The sequence below is a fragment of the Morone saxatilis genome, unplaced genomic scaffold (genome assembly GCF_004916995.1).
Source record: "Morone saxatilis isolate NCDOM2014 unplaced genomic scaffold, NCSU_SB_2.0 Contig4, whole genome shotgun sequence".
Lineage (NCBI taxonomy): Eukaryota > Metazoa > Chordata > Actinopteri > Moronidae > Morone > Morone saxatilis.
Window position 1 is genome coordinate 5,478,929 of NW_023339984.1, and position 20,770 is coordinate 5,499,698.

General features: G+C 39.1%; 2 non-coding genes across 2 annotated transcripts; both read left to right on the plus strand.

The window, feature by feature from the left end:
* The first annotated feature begins 800 nt into the window (after window positions 1-800).
* trnaa-cgc lies at window positions 801-872 on the plus strand. Its single transcript has one exon. It is a non-coding gene; the product is annotated as a tRNA-Ala (tRNA).
* Window positions 873-3,279: 2,407 nt separating this feature from the next.
* trnaa-cgc lies at window positions 3,280-3,351 on the plus strand. Its single transcript has one exon. It is a non-coding gene; the product is annotated as a tRNA-Ala (tRNA).
* The last annotated feature ends 17,419 nt before the right edge of the window (window positions 3,352-20,770 follow it).

A 20,770-nucleotide genomic window follows, 5' to 3' on the forward strand; every position in this document is an offset into this window, starting at 1 on the left:
ACTCACACACACACACAAAAACACTCATTTAGTTAAGAGCTTTCATTTCCCTAATTAAACCCAAGATATAGTGTACCCTGATTTTCTGTCTCCCTATCTCTCTCTCTCCCTGCGCCCTCAAAGCTCTCTCGCCCCCTATGTCCCTGCTCCCCCGTCAACTCTTACCACCTCTCCTACTGCATCTGCGCACAGTTCCCCCTCCTTCCCTCTACATCTATCAATCAAGACAATCTAAGGCACTGCGTAAAACCACAGAGCAGAAATCCTGTGCACAATGTGAGCATTGCACCCAGAATGTCTGACTAAAACAGATTACGAGGCGAGCGTGGGGTCAATCACCACCCTGTGTGATTTTCACTATTTGGTGTTCGTATCGCAGCTGGCTGGTTGCCAACTGATTTACCCCCCATCCCTCACCTCTGCTGAGGAGGAAATGGAACAAACAGCCCAAAACCTTTTCCACTAATCCCCCAACAATGGATTCTGCTGTTTTATTGAGGGCGGAGATGGAAGGTTATTCAGGCAGTGGGTCTGAGCGGTTGTACTGAGCTCAGGTAAGCCTGGAGATTTGGATCAACGCTCAAGTTAAAGCATTTGATTAGTTTCATTCCACCCAAATGATCCATGAGTATGTGTGTTATTGTCCAGGTTACTCAAGATACACAGAAATATTAACTTGCCACTTGATGTAAGATTTCACAAGGTGATGATCAGCCTTCATATTACACTGCATATGTTTAACCTATAAACTGATTCAACTATTCCTGCTTTTTTTATACAGTGGATTCTTTATTTACAGAGGGGATGTAGCTCAGTGGTAGAGCGCATGCTTCGCATGTATGAGGTCCTGGGTTCAATCCCCAGCATCTCCACTTCTTGTCTACAGAGGAGCTATCATGCTTCCAGGGTTCTGAAGTCCTTTGGGTCACTAAATACTACATCAGACACGATGTTCAAGGTAGTAAAGCCTTTCAACAAAAAATAAGTAAGAACAGGAGCTCCTCTTGTAGAGAATGCAATGCTGAATTCACAACAGTTTTAGCTGGAATAGCCTTCAGCAGGCTTACCGCTCTCTTACTTCTCAGTTTGTACATCTTCGTTTCCTTACCAGGCATTTAACAAAATAAGACATCCTTGCTTTGGAGCCGTCATTTTAAAGCAACGTCAATTAAATATGACATGTGGCACAGCTGGATCATCTGTCCATTGTCATTCATTTTAGGACTTGAGACGAGCCTTCAAGGTGGCACATTAAGTTTTTTTCCAGGTCACAGACAGGAGGAAGAGAGCCCTTTGTTATCCTCCATATGATGTTTTTAACTGTCACATACACAGTGGTATTATGATTGTGTATATACATGTAGTAATATGAAACACATGTGTTTGGTTAGGGTTACACGCCACAACAACGACTTTAGGGATCATCATGGTTTGGGTTAAAATTACTGCTTTGTTAATGTTTGGGGAGCTCTGTTGTCATGGTAAAAGTGTCTGGGTGTGACTGTGCTTAAAAAACAACAACACTTTCCTGTCTGCGCATTAACCAGAGCTGGGAGGTGATTAGCCTAGCTTAGCATGAAGAGTGGATGCGGGGAGAAACAGCGAGCATGGCTCGGTCCAAAGGTAAAAAATATGACTAACATCACCTTAAAAGTTCACCGACTAACTTGTTTCATCATGTTGTGTTTCTTTTCAGCTTCCTCAAAGTATCATGTCAGAAATTCTAACCTGCCAGCAGAGAGTTTGTCAAAAGAACCATATGAAATTTCACAGAGTGGAAGGAAAGCAAGTGAATCTGTAATATTTCACTACATGTCAGTGGTTTCAATAATAAGAGATGGGTTCATTAATCTTGCTCAGAAAGGTGAAGACATTGAGACCACCTCCTGTAATTTGAATAAGGGCTGAATTATAATAGTCATTGTTCTGTCATAAGAGGGTGTGCAGCTCACTGTTACAGTGTATGCTTTATGTTCATGGGTTCAAATCCCATCATCTTCACATATTAGCTTCAGGAGAGCTCTCATACTTCCAGTGTTGGCTTTCCTTTGGGTCACTAATACCAAACCATACACAGTGTTCAAGGTAGGAAAGCCTTTCACCAAAAAATAATTTGTAGCCTTGCACTGCCCCCAAGGCAGATAAATAAGAAATAACTGAAAGGAGCTCCTCTTGCAAATAAATTCAATGTTGAATCTGCTATATTTTTGGCTGTAAGAGCATTTTTACAGGCTTAGTTGTCTTCCTGGTGTTTTCATTCACCACATATAGAGATATATTATGAATGTGTTTAGGTTTAGGTTTATTATGCTGCATGTGTAAAACCAGGAATTTGATTTAATTATTCCTGCTCAGAAAGGGGAAGATATTAACGACTACCTCTTCTCCTTCTTTGAACGAGGGCTGAATTACAGTACAGCCTTCAACCACATTCATTCACTGGTATTATAAATCAGATACAGCACGTAAATCCCCACAAAACAACAACTTCTTGTTTTCATACTCTGTTTGTGTACGGACTAAACAAATGAGATACAACATGTTAGTTGGTGAACTTTAAAAATGCTGGTAGCCACATTTTTCTACCAGGCTACCCATTCCTCCCTACATTCTCTCTTCATGCTAAGCTTGGCTAATCGACATAAAAGTGGTATGTATTACAGATATAGCATATGTTGTGTTTAACATAACTTCCTCAAAATCCTTTACAACAAAAATTATAAGCTGCCAGCAGAGGGTGTGTAAATGGAACAATGTGCAATTTCACAAAGTGGAAGATGAGCAATTGAATATTAATGTCATATTTCACTACACATTTGGTTTAGTGATTTTAAAAATCAGGTATGGGTTCAGTAAGGTGAAAACAATGAAAGAAGGGTTTCTTAGAATGAAGGCTAAATTATAATACAAATTAAGAATGAGGTTTTCATTTGGGTTACTCAATACTTATATATTTTTTTACCATCTTTTATTCAGTGTCTTTCACCAAACAAATTAGTTGTAGCCTTGCACTTTCTCCACATTGAATAAATATAAAAGAACCAAAAGAATCAATTTCAGCTGTGCAGAAAGTGCTTAACTTTGGCCTCCCTGTCTTCTTTGAAAAGCTTTATTATGAAACGTTAGAGTTCATCTGGGGGTTTAGCTCATTGGTATACTGTAATATAAAACACAAGAGTTTTGTGTAATGTCAAAGTTAATGCTGTGGTTTATGTTTAGGTATACCATCCTGCATATGAGTCACCAATAAATAACTACAGTGAAATGTTCAAAAGCAGAGGGGATGTAGCTCAGTGGTAGAGCGCATGCTTCGCATGTATGAGGTCCTGGGTTCAATTCCCAGCATCTCCACTTACTTCCAAAGGTTGGGTCCTGCTCTCCTTTGAGTCACTGAATACTACACTGTACACAGTGCACAAGGATGCATTATGTAAGCGCTTTCTCAAAATGAAGTTGTAGCGAATCAGAACATGACAGTGTCCTTTCATCTACAGAGATGCAAAGCCGAAATCCTATCATTGTACACGATTCCCTCCTTTAGGTCACACCATAATACAAAAACTGCATGTACTGCTCAGCAGCCTTGCACTCCCTCCAAAGTGAATCACTTCCAAAGAACCAAAACTATCAAATCTACTTTTTTGTTTTGGCCGCAACAGTCTTCATCAGGCTTAGTGTCCTACAACTGATTTTTAGATAGATAAACTGTAGCACTATGAACACAGTAATATGTCCATCGACTTCAGTACCCCTCCTCTTGTTTTTCCCTGCAGGTCATTTCCGTAAGCAAACAGAGCACAGGGGCCAGGATGAAATTAAAAAAGAGAGGGGATTTATTTTACTCTCATGACTATCGAAGAAAAATAAATGTAAAGAATGTAGTTTCTACAGTCAGTAATAGCAATAATCTTTCCAAAAGAATCAGTTTTGCTCTATGCATCTTCCTCAACAGTAAGACCAGTAAGATTATTACATCATTTTCTGCTTTTTACCTCCATACAGAGAGAAGACTAATCTGAGATGGGTCACTTCTTTCATGAATCCCTCCTGGCTGTGTTACAGGTATGTCGCATGCATGTCATATTGGATGCAACATAATTAGAAGCAACCACAAAATCCCTCATATCTGCCCTTTATAGTCTTTAGATTCATGAGTAAAAATGCTCCCAGCATTCCCAAGTTGCATTAATCTGTCAACCTGTTCATACATACAACGTGACATGAACACAACATGACTGATCCTGCCAAAAAAACATAGATACATGTCGAGAGGCTTCTCGTGCTCCAGCTGCACCTGCTGAGGTGTTGCAACACAATGCTTGGCAGAGGAAACAAAGCAGTTCCTTATCATCACATACAGAGCAATGTGCATGTTTTCAGTGTTAATAAAAGTATCCTAATCTGTCAAACATTAACACATGTTTGCAGGTACTACTTTCATGCAGTCATGGGGGAGAACTGTGTGTGCTATCCATCCCTGTGATGTGAATTAAAGATGTTCAAACAATGCTAACCAATCAATTATTTACATGTCATACACACACACGAGCACAATCTAGAAAGCAAACACATACACAAATGCACTCGGAATCACACATAGACACACCATATCCTATTAAACAGCCCTGTCTAATTAAAAGGGTTAATTTCAGCTATAATTACCCTGTACGTCTGTGGTGTAGCCATTCTTTAGTGTGAGCTGAAATATAATCAGTAGCCTCATCCTTCAAAGAAGCACCAAGAAGTGCTTCGTAAGACACACACTGCTATTCAATCATGGCGGGTCACTTAAATTGAATACAGCTAATCTAATCATGTAATGCAGTGATTCCCAGCCACTGGTAGTTGTACCCCAGGGGGTAATTCAGCAGTGGCCAAGGGGGACATAGAAAAGCTGTGGAGTTAGCTAGCTAAAGTTACTATAAAGATAGAAATTACAATTTGATTTTAAAAATTATGTCTACATATTGAGTCTTTGAAACATCCTACTTCTGCCACTACAAGTGCTAATGTTAGCAGTTGTTAACACACATGCAAGCAAAACCAAACCAACCTAAAGATTGAAAGTTCAGCTGTATAAAAGAATATTGTGGCATCCTCTACTACATCCACTTCTGTATCACTATCAGTTAAATAATATGTTTAAAATCTATTCAAATGAGCACTTTTGGAATATGACAGGTACCCCAACTGTCATGTCCCAGATGAGTTCGTGTGACAGGGCTGTGGGGGTACGCCTGACAAAAAAGGTTTGGAACCAATTGATCTAACGAACGCTGATGTGCTCTGATCACATGTCTCGCTTTCATATGTTAGCGCATATTACATTTGATTGAGGGAATATTTCCAGATCAATCGGACTTGCAGCAGACACCCCCACAAACCCAAAGAGCTACACGCACATTCATCCTGCTGTTACTATGATGACAGAAAAGTGTTAAATACAATTATCCAATATCAGTCTCCTGATGGCAAAAAAAGGTGAAACGTAATTACCCAGTGTTACTCTAACCTAATTCCTTATGTGACATTCTGGTAGATTGATTCCACAGCAGATGGTGCTATCAATTATTGAGCCTGGGAAGATGACGCTGCCCTCAATCAGATTAAGTAGATTATGCCAACATCAACTCCCTTATGATCCAGACTTGGTGTCTTAGATCAACATCAAGATGCCCACCCCCAACACCACCTCCTTAGCCCCTCAAAAAACAGCGTCAGTCTTTTTCTCTTTGTATCTATCTATCTATCTATCTATCTATCTATCTATCTATCTATCTGGTCTATCTATCTATCTATCTATCTTGTCAAAGCGTTCCTTTTTCTCTGATTGGTTCACATCTTCTGGGTGTATTTGTGTGTGTGTGTGTGTGTGTGTGTGTTTGTGTGTGTTAATGTATGCAATTCTCAAATCTGACCTAAATACGCTACACGTTGAGCTCTCTGAATGCTATCCAACTACATAGCATGATGGAGTCACTGCCAACATACTCATCGTTCCACCCAGCCCAATGCAAATGTCCCCTTAATCCTGTTAAACCACTCTTACTATGTAGAGACGCACTCAGAGTAGGAGAGAGCCCGGGGCAAGTATGGCATTGTACCCCTCCACCCCGCTGAGATCTAATTGAAGAAACAAGTGCTCTGTACAAAGTGAAGCTCCTCAGCTCACTGTGACATTAATACATGACTAGTGTTTAAAAAAAATAACTGTGATCCGCAGCGTGTAAATCTGAAAAACAGGATTGTGAATGTGGGGGTTCAGAGGAAGAGGAAGCAAATTTAAACACCGGCTTACACTATGTTTAAGTTGAGGTTTACGGCTGCTGACAAAGTGGATCATATAATCCGCAAGTGCTTTACATGCAGTCCAAGAAACAGGAAAACGAGTGACTCAGATTGATTTCGGTGTTGTTTTATTGACTCCAAATAAATAAAAAGACAGAATATTCTTATTGTTATTTGGTTATCTCACAATGTGCAGCACTGCACTTGCAACAGTGGAAACAAACCCCCTATTTTTCAAAGCAGTTTATAACATTTCTTTTACAGTGTAATTGTGGTATACAGCCTGGCAAAAAAAATACCGACCTCACAAGAAAAACTGCTGTTTATTTAAAAGCTTACAGTAAAAGCGTACAGTAAAAGATATTGTCCACCACTTTGGTCCAGACTAAACAACAATTTTTTGAAAGATTGCCATGACATTTGGTACAGACATGGTTCCCAGAACGTGTATCTTAATGATCCACTGACCTTAGTGCCATCATGCAGCATTTGTGGTTTTGGGTGATAGAGCATAGCTATAGACTCTTAGTCTTGTTGTAACCCAAATTAGGATTTTTTTTTATTTTAATAAATTTTTAGGGGTCGTTTTTTGTCTTTATTGGACAGGACAGTTCAAGTATGACACAAAGCAAAGGGCCACAGGTTGGACTTGAACTCATGGCTGCTGCAGCAAGGACTCAGTATTTAATATATGGGGTGCCAGCTCTACCAGATGAGCTACCAGGCCACCCCAAAACCATGATTATTTACTAGCTTTAACCTTTACCCAATCAAACCTTCCCCATAGAGCTGATATGTTCAGAGTTGTCTCAGAAGACCACCTAATGTCTTTTTTAGATGATATGGGTAAAGAAACACTACTTCTCACACTATCCAACAAATTTCAGCCTGTCAGCCTATCAGATAACCCCCTCCCCCTTTACACGCCCTAGTCAGTCCTCCCCTCATTGCGAATAACCTACTTAAGAGGGAAGGATGAATTGAAGGATCGGAGCCTGTACTGAGGAGTCATCTATACTGTATCAGTTGTATCAGTATATTTTAATGCAGGGATTAGATCTTATTTATTGTGTGCAAAGATTTTGTTAAACCTAAAGATATTGATGCCTCGCAATAGTCTGCCTGGTTGTGTGTGTGCCCACTTTATTGATCGCACCTGTGACAATTATCCAACACTACTCTGACTGCCAAACTGCTGGCAGCAGCCTTCCAATATATGTGAGCTGCAATTTGGTTTTTACATGCTCTGAGGAAGACTGAGTTGAAACACGTAGGCGTTAAGCCTATTTATTAAAGGCTTTTTAATTTTTGCAAAGCAGTGTGCCTTAAGTGTTTTTTGGTTATGACTTATTGATCACAAAGCAACACACAAGTAAGACCTCTCCTTTTTGTTGGTTTAATGATATGTCCTTGGAGCCAGCACCTGTCTTTTGATACCTGCTTTTGTGAAGCCAGAGGAGTGAAGAAGGCCGATCTACTGGCATTTGCTTCCTCTATAAATTTCAGCCTGTATTAGACAGCGGCCTACAAATTAATACATGGGTCATGGGTTTTCACATACCCTGCTTTTGAAAAACAATAATTCACCTTCCTTAGAAACTATTTAGTGCGTGTATTATTAGTCTAGGTGAGTGGAGGAAGCATAGGTGACAAGCTGTTTTACTTATAGATTTGTAGCATGCAAGGTGATTGGGGTTGTTGTTTCTTAATGATAAAATCTGACCTCTGAAAGGATAAGACGGGTCTACTGTGTGCTAAGCTCTTCACAAACAACATGTTTTAACCCTCATTCAGCTGGAAAAAGGGTCTTAGTAATTAAAAAAGGGTGAGGTGGGTGGATGCACTTGGCATCATTAGCAGCAGTTAGAAGGTCTACATGTTTTACAATAAGAAAAAAAATGACATTTTAGGGAGAAATGACAAGTAACCCACTATGGTAGATTTCACAGTAGACTTTTTTATTGCAGAAACATGTTTGTTAGCACAGTTCCCAGTGCTGGGAGATAAACTGCTGTGGGTGGCTGATAGCAGAGAGATTTAAAGCCTTTACAGTACACACAACCACAGCTTTTGACTCTGGCTGGGGTTGCCTCTGTTTGCTTTATCACTGTGCTGCAATGTGGGCCAGAGCAAATGTGGAATATTCCCATTTCAGAAGGCAAGAGTTGCTTTGCTGAAAATGTTCAAAGTCTTTCAGTGTGAAAGCATTTATTGTTTGAGGGAGAAGAAAGCTTTGGCTGTCCTGGAGTTGGATCTGTATAACTGTATGTCCAGCTTTGGTACTGAGTCTGATACCAAGATCAGTGTTCTCCAAATGACCTGACTTCATATTCTCTCCTGAACTGAAAACATTTAATTTAGACCCACTCTACAACTATGTTCATACACCTGAGTTTTTAGGTATATGCTTGTGGCTTTCCTATTAGCCTCAGATCAGATGTACTTTGTGTTTAGTGCTCCTTAGCAAATGTTAGCATACTAAGCTAATCCATTGTTATCCATTGTAAACATTTTTGCATGCTGGTGTTAGCATTTAGCTCCAAGCACCATTGGCTTCAGTATGGCTTCACAGAGTCTGGTTTACTCTAAATATTACAATTTAAATTAAAATTGTGCTCCACTTGATGTGTTTTTGCAGCTGACTTGACATGTCTGTATTAAATCTTTATTAATACAGATGTATTCTGTAATTACATCAAACGTTTCCATTCAAATACACTTTCAGTTTTAAATCAGCAATATAGTGAGAAGACAGATGACTGCATTTTAAGCCTTGCAGACTCATTTACAGAAATAATTACATTGCAGCCAGACTGTGTAAGATCACATTGGAATAATTACACAGCAGCAAGTGTTGAAAGGATAAGAGATTATGATTATATGGAAGAAACTGATTATTTCATTCAGTTGATTCAGTGGTTGATTACACAGATTATACTGCACTGTAGTTTACTGATTAAATGATTCACTCTGCATATGTGTGGCTGTATGCAGGTATAATCCTCTATGTTGAAGATCCAGTATTCTGTCCAGGAATATATTATGTATAGCCACAGTCATTTTGTGAAGAAAAAAAAATGAATGAAATGTCTTGTTTAACATAAACATTAATATCATCAAGTTACAAACATATTACATAAGTGCACTGGACAATACATAAAGTGTAAACATACAAGCTCATTAATATATACTTTTATGTGGGGACCCAACTGAAGTAGATCTGCAAAATATTCTGTCAGGACCTGTAGTTACTCTAATGAAAGATTTAAGAATAAACATGATTTTACAGTAAAATTATGTTTTGTACATACTAATTAAAACATGAAGACTTTGACATAATAAAATACCAAACCTTTGAGGCTAATTAAAGGCTGTAAAGTAGATTTCACAAAATGTACCTAATTAGAATTAGGTTCTGGGTCCAATCCCCAGTATCCTCAGTTCTCCTGTACAATCCCTCTGAGATCCCTCATCTGTCTGTCCGTCAGTCATTGTGGCGTTTTAGCGTGCAACTCAGAATTTTGGTTACTGGGTGGGATGCGTTTTTCATTTGAAAAAGTTTCAAAATACTGGATGTAACTCCAGTTCTATGAGTGTGCCCCTAGCATAATGTGTTTTGCTATTGATTTCGGACACTCACTTTTTCAAACACTGTTCCATCCAATAAACAGATTCTAATTCTGGCACTAGTGTCGTACTTGTGTTTAGCCATAAAAAGATCAATACATCCTCAGCATTGAAGAGCTGTAGGGCAACCCACGTATGTTCTTCTGATAAACACTTGACTTTTTGCTTTCTAACAGAATGTTTTGTTTGGGTCTGGGACAGCCAAATGATTCAATGAATTGAACAATTTGGAAGTAAGCGACAGTAATTCAAGTACACAAATGGAATGCTTGGCGGTAAGTCTGTGTTTACTACAGTTGCCAGGCAGCAATGACATTCTTCAGTTCCTACAGGATTTTTTATCTAAAATGCCTGATTCTCACAGCAGCTCAGCTTTTCTAAAAAATGACAGCTTGTTCCAGTGAGAATAAAATAGTTTGGGGATGTATGGTTTAACGATTTGCACAGGGGACTGATATGATTGTTGAAACTACAATGATTGGTCAAATTTGCATTACATTTTGCAATCGCAATATCAAAACTTCCTTGAGGGATTGATTCTTCCCATAACACATTTTGTTGGAAGGCCTCCTGGCATTTTGGAGAATACTGCAATGAACAGCACGTTGAGCATAAACACTTCTGTGCAAGATTGTACGCCATCATCCTAATTAGGAAATGTTGTCATTTGGGTTACTCAATACTTAGACTTACTTTCACTTTTTAAGGATCACAAGGATCCTTCATTCACCGTCTTTCACCAAGAAATCATTTGAATCCTTGTGCGTCCTCCACACTGAATACATTTGAAAGAACCAGAAGAATCTGTTTCAGCTGTTCAGAAAGTGCACGACTTTGATATCAGCTCCCCCTCCTCATAAAGGAAATTATGAGAGCAATTAGCATGATCAATGTAGCTCAGTGGCAGGGTGTATGCTTTGCATGTATAAGGTCCTGGGTTCAATCCCCTAATATCCTTTTATCTTTGATTGAGCAAAACACTAATTCTATTATCAGTTTGTTCATGGTCTCCTTTGGGTCACACAATACTACAAGATACACAGAGCTCAAGAGTGCTTTACATAAAAACATTCACCAAAAATCCTTGCACTTCCTGCTGATGGAATGAATGATAAGCTGCTCTTGCAACAAAAATGGAAATATGAATTCTTGGCTGCAATAGCCTTGATCAGGGTTAGTTGACCCCAGCTGTCCTCCAACTTTATTTTTTTATTCACCAGATACACTGTGGAGTGATGAATGTGTATACAATAATATGAAAAGTGGACTTTATATAATCACTCATTGTCATTTGATTGTATTCTTTGGTTACATCATCTGTTTGTATCTCATTCCCCCTCTTCCCTTTTTGTCCCTGCGAGCCCTATCCTTAAGCAAACAGAAAAGAGAAGGGCCATGATGAAATGAAAGCGGTAAAGAGAAGTGGGTTGAGACTGAAGAAAGAGGAAGAAGGAGAGGGCAAGGAGTGGGGGTGGAATAAGGAGTAGAAATACAGAGAAGGGGGTAAATTGGTCCTTGGCTGGTTGTTCGACCCATGGAAAGGGAAAATGCTTGGATGGATGAAAAAATGCAGTTAGGCTGACAACACACTAACTCCACCTCCATTAATAAAAGATACGGTTCAATAATCAGCACATGAATATGGATTAATAATTGCATCAGGAGGGAGAGCAGGTTTGTGGAGTGAAGGAGGGAGGGATGAATCCAGCTGGGCGTCTGCTCACATGACAACAGCTCCTTCATTTTAAGCTTTTGCAACCAGGGATAGAAAGAAGAAATTCAGAGGTAATTAAAAAGGAAGAGAAGGAGTGACAGGGGGACAGGAGGGAGGAGGAAGAGAGTGGCATTTGTGCCTCCCAAACATCTGGTGACTGATTAGCAGGAGAGGAAAGGACCTGAAGTTCGTCTGAGAGCTTAAAATAGACATGGCAAAGTGGGTAGAGCAAATAAATCATATGTTATTTAAATACTGTATGACTTTAGAGGCCATATTATTGAACTGTAAGTCCCTTTTAAGAAAAAAGGGTACGTTCCTCATGAGGAAATGGATGTGGAGCCCATGTCTTACTCTGGCAAACTTCTCTCCTCCTACTGGATGTATGCATGAGAGGGAAGAGAAAAAAATTATGTGTGGTCCAAAAGCCATTAATTGTGTCTCAATTATTAAATAAAAAAAACACTTTTGTAGGTTTATGTTTGTACTGTAGAATGCAAATAAAGATATGTTCACTTTAAAACATAACCGTGTATACTAAAATGCTAAACTATGGTAGCCTTTACATGGTGAATATTATACTTACTAAACATGTTAGCATGCTGAGTTTAGCCTTAAGCTGCAAGGAATATTAGCTAAATATACAGTATTTGCTCATGCTGTAGGCTATATGTCTATCCTTGGCTACCTGCAATGAAGTTTTCAGAGAATCGTGTATATCGCACTGTTGCATGTGAACAATTCAAAGAACGTTTCTAATAAAGGACACAGAAAGCTGGTAATGATCTATGAGACTGCATTTAACACCGACTATCAGCCAAAATATATACCAAAATCTGACTGCAGTATGTGCTCTTTAATAACTTGCTGCCTCCACAAGTTACCCTACAGGCCTTTAATAGACGTACTCCACAAATCTGTCTGGCTCAAGTCTGTTGTGTCTCACAGTGATCACAAAAAACAGTTCATTTTCTTGGTTTCAGTGCTGCCTGCACTTTATTGAATTGCTTCAGATGCTGTCAGCTTTGTAAAGTGCAGTCGAGTGTATTATGTTGCCTCTGTATTCTGGAAACACACAGAGATGAAAGCTTGACAGCAACTTCCAGTAGCCGCTGACGTTTGTATCACAATCGTCTCTGCTGCATTGTGATGACAGTTTACGTCTCACGAGAGCAAGAAAGGATTTTTTTTGGACAATGTCGAGAGAATTTCTTTTGTTTTCCTTCTGAGTGTATGAACAGGTAGTCTCTCTGGGGTAAATTTAACCTGACAGACATGGTCGCCGGTGTTTTCCCTTAGGCAAAGACTTGTGAATACCGATCTGCTTAGGAGGAAGGCGGGGGGGAGAGATATCAAGAAACATTACATCAGTTTAGTCAGTCATTCAGTCCCTTGGTCTCCATCACACAGACATCTTGTCTATAGTTATAGTGTAGGTGCTTTCATGATTGGGTCTGATACTGTGTGTGCTCAGATCCACTCACCTGACCCCACTTGACCTGATCAGACTACAATTTGTACCCAGTCCAAGGTGACAAAAGGACAAGTAAAACATGGTGAACCAGCCAACCAGAGGCCATTATTCATGGTGTTAACATCAATCATGGCATGGAAATATTAATGAGGTTCACTTGACACAAAACTCCTAAATCCCTCTGTAACATGTTTGCTGAGTTAAAGGGTACTTGTTCTTACCTGACACATATGTATGAAGAAGAGAGAGGGAAAGTAACTCTGGTTTGTTGATATATAAGACCTCTTATTCATTAAACTGGTCACACACAGTCATTGCTACAAGAACACGCCCATCTTTTTATCCCTCCAACTACGTGCAAAGTGGCAACTTCTTTGCTCCTGGGCTCACTCATTCATTCAGTCTCCTTTTTATCTCTACACTTGCCTATATTCCAGCTCCCATTTTTCTCCATGTCCTCATTCCTTCCTCCATTTCTCCTCTGAACATGGAGCCTCTCCCAAGCTTCTCCTTTGAGCTCCTCCAGCTCCCTGAAGACAGACAGACAAGGAAGCAGGCTTTGGGGGATGGGGGTGCTGATGGGGGATGGAGGAGAGGGTGCGAAGAAAAGTGTTCCCAGAATGTCAACACCCACACACGTGCACATCGACTTATATAAAAGGAACCAGCTCCATAACCACCTTACCCATTGGCACACACACACACACACACCAACACTCGCACACAACTGCTGCCAGTCTTTCCACCCAAAACCCCCTCTGAGACCCCTCTGTGGTTTAATTGGTGTAATTATATTTGCATAAGGCTGTCCTGTTTCAGCTAACGCGCGCGCACACACACACACACTCCTGACAGTTTTTAATAGGCAGGATAATTGAATAGGATTCCCTCACTAGTGCCCTGAAGGGTCTATCTGTGTACTCTGCAAAGGATCAGCGCTCCATACGTTTACTTAGACAAATAGGAGCACATTTGCTACCAATTGTTCATTATAGAAGGTTAATGGACTTGACGGGAGCGTTTGGGGTCAACATTTTATTGATGATTAAGAGAGGTGACATCCTTTATCCAAAAGTGAAAGACAGAAACTGAAAGACCTCATTATTTTACCAGCCGATGTAACAAAGTTGTTACAAGACCTTTTTCATATAAGAATTCAAATTGAAAAAAAAAAAGCTAATTAAAAAGAGCAAAAATAATGAGAGGAAGGCTTGAAGTGGTAATAAACTTGACATTTTCCCCTAACTATTACTAGGTTACAGCTTAATATGTGAGACTGAATGCTCCTTGTTCAGAATGAGCAGCAACAAGAGCAACATAATTACCAGCTAAGCAATGCAAGTCGCTGATTAAAGTAGCTACAAGAGACTTGTAGTTGTTTTCTTTCCAGCTGCAGTAATTGGAAGAAGCCTTGAGGTGGCCCATTAAAGGAAGGATTTATTCTGAGGATAATTAGATATACCATTATTATACATATACAGTATATTTACATTTTATGATAAAAAACAGTGCCTTTGAATTACTTAATTTATCACATTGAATCTCTAAATCAGTTTTGCTCACACATGGAAGGTTGCATTCCTACATCTACAGTACTATATCTAATTTCAAGGCCACGTGCTATATGCATTGTAATGTGTAATAAATGTAAGCACACAATGTAGTTGCTATCGCACTGTAATCTAATTTGCTTTGAAGACTGAAACAGCAATAAGAGAAGCTCATAGAGGATTCTTAAAAGCACGTTTTCTTATCAGATTTCAACTCAGCATTTTCATTGTCAAATTGGCTTAGAGAGGGTTTTATATGACTTAATTTCTTCGATACATTCCAGTTATTTATTTATTTATTTATGGAATCAAGTTGCCATCCTACTGAACTGTACTTCTGTGCTTTCAATAAAATGTTATATGTCAAATATCTGATGAAGAAAGCTGTGTATGACTGAAGCATGTGTATAAGATTTTCATATGATGTCAGGGAATTTCCATGAAGCACAGACGTTTCCATCACTCACCTACCTAAAGGCTTTGGTAGGTGTTGGAAATATAAAAGATACAGCAGACATTAGCAGTAAAAGTTTCTATGACTGATGAATGAAAAAGACACTTCATAATAATATAAATAAAATGTCACAGCTCTGTGAGCACTCCTACTCCTGTTAGTAATGGTTCACTTTTTAGAGCTCTGTTTCACAAGAAAAGGCAAACATTTGAAAAAAGTTTGAACAAATAAACAATTTTGTGTCACAGAAATAGTTTTTACTTACGTGAGCACATAATATTGTATTATTCTGTCTTATCCATATTTTATCTGTTTTCTACTAGGACGTCTCATGCATAATAGAGAATTTAAAAAAATGACAGTTACAAAGGGGGAAAACACAAAAACAGGACAAAATGGAACTGAGAAACTGGAAATAATGTTAAAATATAGAGGAGGAAATCAAATGTTTTAGCACCAAAGTTCTAATGTTTCATTTTAATAATAAAGGACAGAAGGACAGAAGGAGTAAAACTACACAAGAAAAATACCATGCTTTTCTTCCTCTTTACTTACTTGTTAATAAGGTCACAACCCCTCAGATTTATCTTACGGCACTTTGGGGGTTCCAGCCCCCAGGTTGGGTACCACTGCTCTCCCACTGTTAAATAAGCTTATTATGCCTCATATGAGAGTTCATATACAGTCAGGCAACATTGTGGACTACTGTCAGTATTATTCTCTCTCACACACATTTCACAGCTGGCCCACACTCTCTTTACAGATGAGTAATATGGAGCCAGTGATACAGAAGGAGGAAAGTTTCAATTACTGTAAATTACATAAAATACCTTAAAGATATTCTTAAAAAACAGATTTTTCTTCACACAAACTGCATTCAAAATTACCTCCTATTCTTTCTAACAGTACAATGAAATACCCTTGAAATGGTCTTAACAATAATAAAATGACATCCAATCTTCTGCACCCCAAAGTGATTTTGAAATGATCTCTAATTCAAAGACATCACCGCTGGCCACAGTGTGACAGCCGCAGTTTTACATAATGCACTGTTGCATTTTTTAGCCTTTTCTTTTTTATTCACAGAAAGGTATCTCCCTTTTTTTGCTTTGTTAACCACATCTCCCTTCCCCCTCTCCCTCCCTCTCTCCATTTCTCTCTCTCTCTTTCATTTATGAACTCACCTCACCTACGCTATCCATCCCTCCCCCCTCTCCTCCTCTCCCTCCTCCACCACCTCCTCATTTTCCACACACACCAAACCCCTCGCCTAAAAATGAAATCTGATTTTCCTTCTCTCTCTCTTCCTGTCTCTCTTTCTCTCTCTCTCTCTGTGTGGATGAGGGTCTCTGGGTCTTTTGTTCATCCACCCGCTCATGTGGCCTCCTCCGGTTGCCTAGGCAACCGGGTGTATACATACTGTTGCTCCAGGAGAGAAATGGAGATGGAAAAAAGAATGGGATGCAGAGAGATGAGAGAGAGGTGGAGAGGGATGAGATGGAGTCAGAATCTGAGGAGAAAGAGAGAGAGGAAGAAAAAAGGACAACAAGAAGTAGAAGTAGAAATGTGGAGTGATTAAGAAAAAGAGAGGGGGAACTGGAGAAAAAAGGGGATACAAAAATGAATGAATGTAAGAATGAGGAGATGCAGATATCCTTTCCCGTTCTGCTGCATGGGCAGTATTTTTTTCCCAGCTCAGATGTCCTCAGAATGAAATTACCCTCTAATGCCAAACCCAAAACAACATTTACACATGTGATTCCTATTTCAGTGCTCAGCATTTCCTCTGTTTCTATCTATTGGTTTAGCAGAAGATAATAGTTTTTTTTTTTTTCAGATGCAAACCAAAGTTTTAATCTAATCTTCTGTCCTGGAACTGGAACACTTGTTTCATATCAGCGACTGATTGTACTACAAGAACTTAAAGCTTACTGTGCGTCAATCGCACACACTGCAAAATACTCTGTATCAGAGAGTCAGCGAAATAGTTTAAATGAGAAATGTACTGCAATGAGAATGCAAAATGTAGAGAGAAACCGGTGACATATCGCCTTCTTTCTCATCTCACAAACTCATCACACGTGTACTTAAAAGTTGTTTAATTACACCATAATCACGTAATTACTCAAATCAGTTGAGCTTAAATGTATATTTGTGCTAAAATATATCATCTAAAATGGTGGAGGGGAGGAAGACAGACAATAAATTCTGTCTTATTTTCATATGTTCTGCTTTGCACTAGAACAATGGGAACAGAAAACACAAAAGGGAAAACACAAAAAGAGGACAACATGGAGTGGGTGGGGAAATCTAATAATGACGCTGAATCAGGGAGGAAAGAATCAAAGGTATGAAAAAAAAAGAGAGAGAGAGCCACAATAAATATGGGCATCCTCGTCCGGGCAGCATTTTCCCCCACCCAGTTGTCTGTGTTTGCTGTATTAGACGCCCTGTAGGAATCCAAACCCTGCAGACAAGCAGCCATCTGCCATCTTGGCTCCAGTCCAATGCTGCTCTGTGGAGCCAAGATGGCGCCCGGTCACACACATTCAAAAGAATTACATTCAAAACTCAGTCAAATAAGACATGTTTTATAGCATATTATGACTGACAAAAGCCTTATTTGCCATAATGTAATTGAGGACTGCATTTAGAGTTAGGAGTTAGGTTAGGGCACATTCAGTATCACCAGTTGTAAAGGTTGTGACTGTAAAGCTGTTTAAATGAATACACTGATTCACAAATACAATAAAAGCATACTACCATATGTACTACATGTCAAATTTAAGAATACTGTAATATTACATACTTAACAAAGTACAAAATCCAGTAATAAGTCAGCCAGTCAAATGTAACAAGATTCATGCTGCAATTACAGTGTGTCGGCAAAATGGGAAGAACAGGAGACCTTCCTGTTATTCCGACTTGGAAGCCTTCACATAATATTCCATGATGGTTAGTAATCCCCATTTATAGCATTTTAGTGGCACCAGATACATAGCCTGAATTCTCTATTTTCATCATGTCACACATTTAAAGGGGTTCATTCACAAGCAAAAGCGCATGCAAACAAATAACATACAACTAATTTCAAATTAGCTGAATCTAAAAAAAGTGTTTCTATTTATTAAATTGTAACTGATAGTGATGGTGGCTTTGCAGACATTTTGTCACCAATTTGTTAACATTTATGTACTGCTTTTAATAAGTGGAGGATACTGTAGCTCAGCCGCTAGTAAATAAAAGTCTGAATGATAGGACATGACCCCTGTCAGCAAGAAATGGAAAATGAATCTTGGCTAACAGAAAGCCTCCACAAATATAATTGGAATACTACTGTTACTGAGGAGGAGATGTTGCAGCTGCACTATGAATTAAATTACTGCTGGCACTGACACGGCAGTTCCATTGAAGAACCTAAAGACTATTATCATGTACTGCGGCTACATGTTTGACTTTCTGCCTGACTGCTCGGGATAGGACGCAAACTTGAAAATCATGTAATGGGCAACCACACTGTGTTAACATGCAGTGCTGTAGGAGCAATGTGCAGGCATTCAGCCTAAATGTATCTAGCACTTTTTAAAAAAGTAAAGGTTACAAACTGCTTTACAGGGGGAAAAGATGGGAAAGAGGGAGATAAAAGAGCAGCTGATAATGTGGATGTAATGCTAATGTGAGATGGCTTCAGCTGCAGCCAACTTTTTCTCTAGATGACAAACGAGGACAGGAAATGAGCGCTAACACTAGCTGACATTTTATTCTTTTGGTGCGACAAGATGACCGGGCGTCCATTGACCGGTGTTCTGAAGTTGGCAGCAGTCTGTGTGCATGGCTGGTGACCTGCTTATATGAAGACTGATTGGCCGATCACGAGGCTGATAAAGGAATGATGAGCAGAGGCAGGAAGGAGAGACCAAGAGAGATAGAGGAGCTATCAGTATCGCAGTTTTTATCCATGCCTAATGCACATACATGCACACACACACATAGAACTGTGGGATCATGACACGACTCTCAGATCTCAAGCTAATGCTGATCCAGACTTGTTGGCATCAATTCATCTTTCTCTCTCTCACACACACACACACAGACGCTCTACTGGCAGTCCTCCATTATAGAAATCGCTACTCCCTCTCATGCATATACATACCCACATGCTCAGAGGCCACCAGAATATTACAACCCTCAAAATGAAACTAGAGGTATATTCTTCCATCCAGAATATGTCTATGCTGCTTTTAATATCTCACTTTTCTGTTAGAATCAATACCATTTATAACTAGAAAGTGATTGCGGGCCTCTGAATTGCATTGCTGGCAGAGCTGTGAAGGAGCAGCTGAACAAATATGAAAGGTAGGAGCAGTAAGAGTCAGCAGCATAAGGTGATTACGACGAACCCCAGTGCACGGTACTACTGTATATCGCAATATACTGTCTCATCACATGATCACAGAGACTTGACATTGGACAACATTAACACAAACGTTAACCAGCAATCATGATTGCCTATCTGATAAAAATATCAGGGAAATAAGAAATGAGTCCTTTAAATTAATAGTTTTAAATTGATTATTTATAATTTTTATAGATGATGTAGAATAAGCAGATTGTTTTACTAATTACTATTTTACCGAAAAGGAAACCATGACGAAAATGGGTTCGCCTTTTTGAGGGCATAGAGCAAATGGTACCATTTTTATTAGTTTTATTTTATTTTTTAATCAGCTCCACAGTCATATTTCAGGCCTAATCATTAAAGAGGTTAAGCTGTAAGTTAGAGTTTAATGACTCAACAGGGTTGACAATCAGTTGACGAGTAAGCAAGCAGTGGAAATGTTGTGACAGGCAGGAGAGGAGTGGTTGCTAAGTGGTTGCTATGGTATTACTGGTGGTTGCAGGATTCGTACCAAGTTGTTGCTTTCTTCGATTAATAATGAATTTCTCTGTTTGAGTCAATACCATTTACAATAAATAGATGTGTGTTTCTGACTCTCTGCATCAGTCCATACTGTGCGTCATTTGTTATGCTTGTGGGTTTTAGTCTGCTGACTTTATACTGTGTTTATTAGTTTATGGACTCAATTCAATTTTGGTGACCCTTGACATGTAGATTTGCATTGTTGAGTCCAAAATGGAAGAAGCTTTCTTTTATTTAATCTGCTTTGTCGGAGTATACACTGTTCCACGATAGAGCAGCAGTTTGCAGACAGTTATGATGCAGGGTTCAATGGAACAAACAAATTTATAAATCAGAATAAACTGCAAACGTATTGTCCCGTTATCAACCGAGCTAATGAGCTATTGAGTTAGCAAGCTTGTTCATTCAGAGAGCTTTTTCCCACTTTAATAACTTTTTATAATAATAACTTGGTGTACAATGGTGAACAAAATACCAGAGGGGGTAAACGAAAAAAAATACATTTATGACTGACCAGTGCTAGTTTGGCTGGCTACCGCCGTTCACCAACTATCCCTGCAAGTAGCCACTACCACACAAAACATCTAGAACCAAATATTTTGCATTTATTTTGTGACCATGCCTTGCCAGGTCATAAAAAGTTTAGATAAATATTTAATAATGATTATCATGATCACAACTAAGGAGTTATGATGTAAAAGTGATGGTTGCAGTGCCTTAACTCAAACCCCAGTAATAGTTT